Consider the following 7372-nt stretch of genomic DNA (forward strand, 5'->3'; position numbering starts at 1 on the left):
CAGCAGGCATCCAGTAGCAATGCCTAGGGGGGCCCTGAGACCTTTCAAAGTTGTCCACTGTTTGGTACAGCGTACACCACTTTTTGCAGTGGAGCTGTATTATTATTTGCGCAAATTAGATTTAGAGGTGTTTTTTTTTTTTTTTTGCACAAAGCCTACTTGTTTTGCGCAAACCTACACCACCTAATAGGACAGGTATAAATGTGTCAGATGCTAGAGCACAAATCTTAAACCTAGCTCTGCAGTTCACTGGTTTCTTTGATTGTGCAGAATTTATCAAGTCTGTTCCCCATTTTGGTAAATTTTGAGAAACTCTGTAAAAAATACACCAAGCAACAGGGGTAAAATCTCTACTACCACACACCAACATTGATAAATGTCCCCTTGTGAGAGTACCTCAGGGTACACTTACAATTTTAGAGTGTACGTGGGAAGGGATTCCTGTTTTGAACCCCAAGAACGTCCCCAACTTAGCGGGAAACTTGTTTGGGGGACCTTTTGCACCCACTGCTGGATAAGGGTTACCACCTTTATGTGGATAACTTGTATACCAGTTACCCCTTCTTTCAAATCCCTTCCCGCCAGATCCACGTCCGCTTGTGGGACGGTGAGGGAGAATCAAAGAACCTATCCCCTCCAGACACCTATACCCAGGGGTGAGAGTAGGGCCCTTACCAGTATAAGGACAAGAGGGATGTCCTTATGCTGACCACAATTCATGGTAACGGCAGCACCCCTGTCCCTGGAATTAAAGGAAATTCCTTTAATTCCAGGAGGAAGTCCTCAAGGCCCAGATCTTTGGTGGCAGGTAAAGAACAGGCCAGAGTACCCCTGGAACTGTAGGTGCCCAGATCGTCCCAGGCCAGCACTTTTCAGGTGAGAAGGTAGAAAAAGAAAGGACGGTCCCAGAAAAAATGCATAGTATGCCGCAGGAGAGGGATAAGGAAGGACACCACCACTCAGTGCGACACATGCCCCAATCATCCGTGCCTCTGCATTAACAATTGCTTCAAGGAGTACCACACTTCTATGGAGTAATACATTTATAATCCTCTTACCCCATTTTAATTTCCCATAATTTTACCCCAATGTACCTGTTCACAGTACATTCTCTTCCAAATTTTAAACCCAAAAACCCCTTCACATAATACCCCCTGATAAGACCTCTTGGGGTATGTTTTCCAAAAATGGTTCATGGGTCACCAAGTCACTTGCATTTGGGGTTTGCATGTTGCCTCAAATGCACAGTGCTCTTTCCCACTTGAGCAGTGTGCGCATTTGCAGGCAACAGTTTAGGGACGGCCACACACAAAACATTCCCAGAGTGATGAATCAGAACATAGGGTTTGGGGTAGGCATAATTTTGACTTTTGGCTATGCTCTGCGTCATCATTCTGGGAACCTAATTGGCATATCAGTAGGAAAATTGCAATTTTTATTTTTCCCAAACTACACATTCCTGGAAAATAAATGCAGGGAACACCCGTCCATTCCAAATGTCCACTTCACTCCTATACACCTTCCCTAGGAGAAATGGGGTTATAAATATTGGGGGGGGGCATACTCTTCTATTACGCCTGCAAAGGAAAAATTTGGGAGTAACACCAGCATTTTAGTGAAAAAAAATCTATTTTTAATACATTTTTTCATTTTTACGGCCCACTGTTCCAAACACATGTGAGGTGTAAATACTCACTGTACCCCTTGTTACGTTCCTTGAGGGGTGTAGTTTCCAAAATGATGGCACATGTGGTGGGGTTCCACTGTTCTGGCACCATGGGAGCTTTGTAAACGCAAATGGCCCCCGACTTCAATTCCAGCCAAATTCTCTCTCCAAAAGCCCAATGGCTCTCCTTCTCTTCTGAGTCATGTTGCACGACCAAAGAGCACTTTACGTCCAAATATGAGGTATGTACACACTCAGAAGATATTGGTTACAAATTTTGGGTGGATTTTCTCCTATTACGCCTTGTGAAAATGAAAAATTTGGGGAAAACCAGCATTTTAGTGCAAAAAATAAAATGTTTAATTTTCACCTGTGGGTTGATAAGGATCACTGTACCCCTTGTTACTTTCCTTGAGGGGTGTGGTTTCCACAATAGTATGCCATGTGTTTTTTTATTTTATTTGCTGTTCTGGCACCATGGGGGCTTCTTAAATGTGTAATGCCCCCAAAAATAATTTCAACAAAATTCGCTCTCCCAAAGTCAAATTTTGCTCCTTTTTATCTGAGCATTGTAGTGCGCCTGCAGGTCACTATAGGTCCACATATGGGGTATTTCCATACTCAGAAAAAATTGGGTTAAAAAATTTAAAGGGGCTTTTTCTCCTACTACCCCTTGTGAAAATTTTAAATTTGTTGAAAAACCAGCATCTTAGTGCAAAAAATCAAATTTTTTATTTTCACGTCCCATTTTAACAAAAGTTTGTCAAGCACCTGTGGGGTGTTAAGGCTCACTGTACCCCTTGTTAAGTTCCTTAAGGGGTGTAGTTTCCAAAATAGTGTGCCATGTGGGGTTTCTTTTTTTTCTCCTGTTCTGGCACCATGGGGGCTTCCTAAATACGACATGCCCTCGAAAAACCATTTCATCAAAATTCGCTCTCAAAAAGCCCATTGTTGCTCCTTCCATTCTGAGCCCTCTACTGCACCCACAGAGCACTTTACATCCACATATGAGGTATTTCCTTACTTGAGAAAAAATGGGTTACAAATTTGGGGGGTATTTTTTCCTTTTATCCCTTGTAAAAATAAAATAAATGGGGCTACAAGAACATGTTAGTGTAAAAAATTGAGATTTTGAGTTTTCTCCTCCACTTTGCTGCTTATCAGTGTTATCAGTGCTCTGCTGCTCCAGCCTGCAGAGTCTGGCTGGAGCATCAGACCAACAAATGGATGGCAAAGAGGCAGGTAAGGGCCCTCCCACCATCCTCTAAGCTGATCAGGACACTGTGGTTTTACCACGGTGGTCCCGATCAGCTCCACTGAACTGCCGGGACTGTATTTTTTACATTTAAGATGCTACAATCAACTTTATTTGTGGCGTCTAAGGGGTTAATGCCTAACATCACCGCGATCAGTGATGTCCAGTATTAGCCATGGGTCCCAGCGGCTGATAAATGTCGGGACTACTCCGCTATGACACGGAGTCAGCTCCTGACCCCGCGTCATTGAAGGGGAGCGGAATGAGGGCGTACACGTATTAAGGTCAAAATTTACTTGGTCCTTAAGGGGGTAATAGAAATACATTTTCATTTTTTAAATTTAAACCATTTCGGTGGCAGATACCAAGCCACAAAATCTGAAGGTCTTCGTGTGAAACAATATAGGGAATAAAGAAGGTCAGTACACTGTAATATGTCAGGTTTAACTGTAATTTACTCTTAGGGCCATACAACATGGGACAAGCATCAGCCAAACAGACCACTATCACCCTTGTAACAGGGCTAGCGTTCAGCCAACAAATAAGCAGTAGTGTATGGAAAATCAGACACAGGCTTATCCACTAGCAGCAGCACACAATCCTTCTTCTAGTAAATGTCCCAATTTTCTCATAACTTCCTGGGGGTTTTTGTATGTCAAAGGGCTATAGGCTGAACTGTACAGTAACACTTTATGTACAAGTCTTTTACTAGAATTTTGTCATGGATCCCCACAGAACTACCCTTAAAGGAGTTTGTCTACGAATACAAGTTATACTAAGAACAGAGAACCAAGTTTCCCCGGAGAATTGACAAGTACAGTGTTCCACTATCTTAAGCAGCTGCTGTAGAGAATAAACGGAGTGATTGCTGCTCCATTCTCAGGAGAGACTGTTTTCCCCATTGTGGAGATCGCAGGGGTCCCAGCAGTTGACCCCCCCCCCCCCCCCCCATAATCAGATAATCAGATAGTTCCTAAATTGAGTATAACTAGTGTTTGTGGGAAAACTCCCACACTCATTAACCAACTGTTGTTTGGCAACATGTGAATTGTTCCTTAGTTGAGACAATGCCAGACATTCATTGTAAGTCAAACTATATTCTCATCATATCCTCTCTTGATCCAAAAAAATCTTGTTTCAACCTATATTGGAAAACATCCATAGTATCTAATCTCAAAATTATCATATAAAACCTTTGGATTAGGAAAAGTTGATCTTCTTGCAGTACTAGAGCAAAATGTATGTCTTCTAAGCCCTGTACAAACATAAGTGTCAAAATGGCAAAGTGTTCCATATAGAATGCCTATAGCGGAAAATAATTAACCTTGATCTTCTTGGCCGGCATTTATCATTGTAGGTGTAAGTGAAGCATTTTTCTACAACTTTTTTGTTGTGTGCTGGTAATGTGTAGGAGCACCAAATTTATTAAAGGGTCACAGAGCATTTGATAAATTTTGTGCAAGTCACATTTTCTGAAATTTCCCTCTTCACATACATCAAAAAGCTAAGTCTGGGCTGCTGTAGCTTTAGAGACTTTTCAGTGGCTTTGCGCCTTTTATGTGCCTTTTCACAGAAAGGCGCAGTTCATAAAACCCTTCCATATCATGTGTATTGCCAAAATCAGTGGATTGCAACTCAAAATCAGCATAAACCAAAAGGCGCAAAAAAGGCGCAAATAAATCCTGCTTGCGCCTTTTTTGCAACTTTTCTAGACACAAAATACAGTCTAAAGACAATGATAGATGTGGGCCATTGTGTCTTGGCATGTAGGATTTATCAGCAATGTATTTTAATTGTAAAAAGTCTCATGGACTTGTTTACATCTTTGAAAGTTTAATAAAAGTCAAGCAAACAATAAGAGACAAAATTTAGGCCCTTGGATAGAAGTGTCATCTCTGCCTGGTTGTATAAGACAAATTGAGCACACTGAAGAGATTTATTTGTGTTTCCTGTAGGGATACACCTCTTTTTGCCCTTATTTGTGTACTGCACAAAAGAAGTGCCTTAGTCGTTTTGTAGTTGTGTGCTAGGATTTTTATTCCACCCTAAGAAGTAGGACAATCAGCTGCCTAGTTACACACCTCCTTAGGTTTATCACTATTTTCCGTATCTTCACATTCCAGTTGCTCTGTGAAATTGTTCTAAGTATCAACATCTGATGGGCTCAAGCTCACACTCTCATACACACTCATACAAAAAGAAACCAGTTTGTTATTTTTCAAAGTAAATTGTGGTCTCCATCATGGGGGGTGGGGGGAGATTTATCAAAACTTGTCCAGAGGAAAAGTTGCTGAGTGGTCCATAGCAACCAATCAGATCACTTCTTTCATTTTTTAAAAGGTCTCTGATAAATGAAAGAAGCAATCTTATTGGTTGCTATGGGCAACTCAGTAACTTTTCCTCTGGACAGGATTTGATAAATCTCCCCCACACGTATGTATTGAGGAAGGATAACGATTACTTTCTGCTTCTTGCTTAGAGGGTTAAGTATTAAAGGGGTTGTCCACCATAAGGTGATTTTAGTACATACCTGACAGACAGTAATGGACTTGCTTAGGAAGGATCTGCGCTTGTTTTGGGGCTAAATGGCTGTATTGTGAGATACTGTGGCTAGCTTTTTGTGAACTGGTATTTCCTTTTTGAGTTTTCTTCTTTGACTACAAATCCCATAATTCCATTTTCCTCCCTCCCACACATCAGCCACAACACCCATTGAAACATAAATGAGCTACATCCATTCAAAAGACCTGTGGTTTTCAATCAGGGTGCCTACAGCTGTTGCATTAGTTGCAGATTGATCTCTCTCCCACCAAGCGATCGCTCCACCCATTAAAGAAGACAGGCTCCCTGTCAACAGCTGACTAGTGAGTCGGGTCTCGGCCGCATTGCAACCTGGGAAAAATCTGAGACAACAGTAATTTTGTATGCTGTTAAAAATAAATATTGGGATTAAAATCCCAGAACAATTGTGATAAAACTGTCACACACAGATACAGACACTATATTATGAACTACACTAACTTTACAGCCCCTGTAGCATAGTCAAATAAAAAAAAATCCTGGAATACCCCTTTAAGTCAGGTGCTCTTGTAATTTTGAAGGGAGGGATAGGCCGCCCTAATAGTGAGCACTTTTTTCATGTCACAGTAGGTAACGAAAGTGCAATCTTAGGCTTAGAAAATATTTTATACTGTGTGTGTATGTATATATTAGTATAGTGGTACTCTAAGACCCTGTTTATCCTTTATGTATTTAATTTGCAAACACAAGATTATAAACTGCGCATTTTAAAGATGGATGTTATTTATCTTTTAATTAACACCATGTAGCAACACATTTTACAAAGGACAGGTTCAACAAGGAGTCCTTTGAGTAGACCATCTGGAGTAGATTGCCTGTGGCAGTATCCTCAGGACAAGGCTTAGCTAACGTGAGTAAAAGTTTCATGATCATGGCAATTGCACAGAGACAAGAAATAATTCTGTTCCACCTGCTCTGGATTGCACAGCTGTGTTTTTCCCTTCGGGTATGTCAGTAAATATATCAGTGGTATCAAACGTGATACACTGGAGTCTACACATTGCACCCTGCCAGTCTTAAAGTAAATAAGTTTTTGTCTAAGACACAATTACCAAAGCTTCTGTAAATGTACAAGCAATTAACTCTTGTTATCAGCTGCATGGGTGCCTGTCAGGTTTGTCTCATAGAAAATCATTGTAAAGCTAAATATGACAGACAATCCTCCTTCCCCAATCAAACGTAATGTAAACAGAAAATGTTTAGCTTCTTGTTACATAGAAAATTGATTGAAAATTAATTAAGAGATGGTTTCTTAATTCCGATCTGAATGTCAATCAAATGTCTGAAGCAGAATGCTAATAAAAATAAAGAATAAGGAAAGTTGGAGCGTATTGCCATGTCTGAATGACATCTGTCAAAATAAGACTTCTGTCAAAAAAAAACTTCTGAGACAAATGTAATAATATGGCAATAATGCAAATATTTAAACTGTATTTAGGTAAGTCTGAAGAAATATCTAAATGTTACATGCCTTTTATTCATATGACATTAAAGTAGTTTAACTTGGTTGAGAGTGCATACAGCTGTCTTATCTTGTTCCAAATTTTTAAGTACATTGGGGTACATATATTAAGGTGCCCCAACTGTGCTACTGGCCTAAGAGATGGTGCCAAGACATTGTATTAAACAATTTCCAAAACTAAGGAATCTGCTGCTCTAGAAGAGAACCTCCTAAGCCTGCTACATCATCCTTATAGACTCAGATTATATTCCCTAACTACTCCTAACACCCTCCTGCCTTTAAAAAGCTCTGTATCATACCTTTCCTCTTCCTCAAACTGTGTGAGCTCCCGAAAGTGGGCGTTCCCCAGCAGTCGCAATGTCACTGAAGTCTGCGAGAGCTGTACCTAGCCATGCCCCGCACTCACTTC

Source organism: Hyla sarda, chromosome 5, assembly GCF_029499605.1.
Source record: "Hyla sarda isolate aHylSar1 chromosome 5, aHylSar1.hap1, whole genome shotgun sequence".
NCBI classification, from domain to species: Eukaryota; Metazoa; Chordata; class Amphibia; order Anura; family Hylidae; genus Hyla; species Hyla sarda.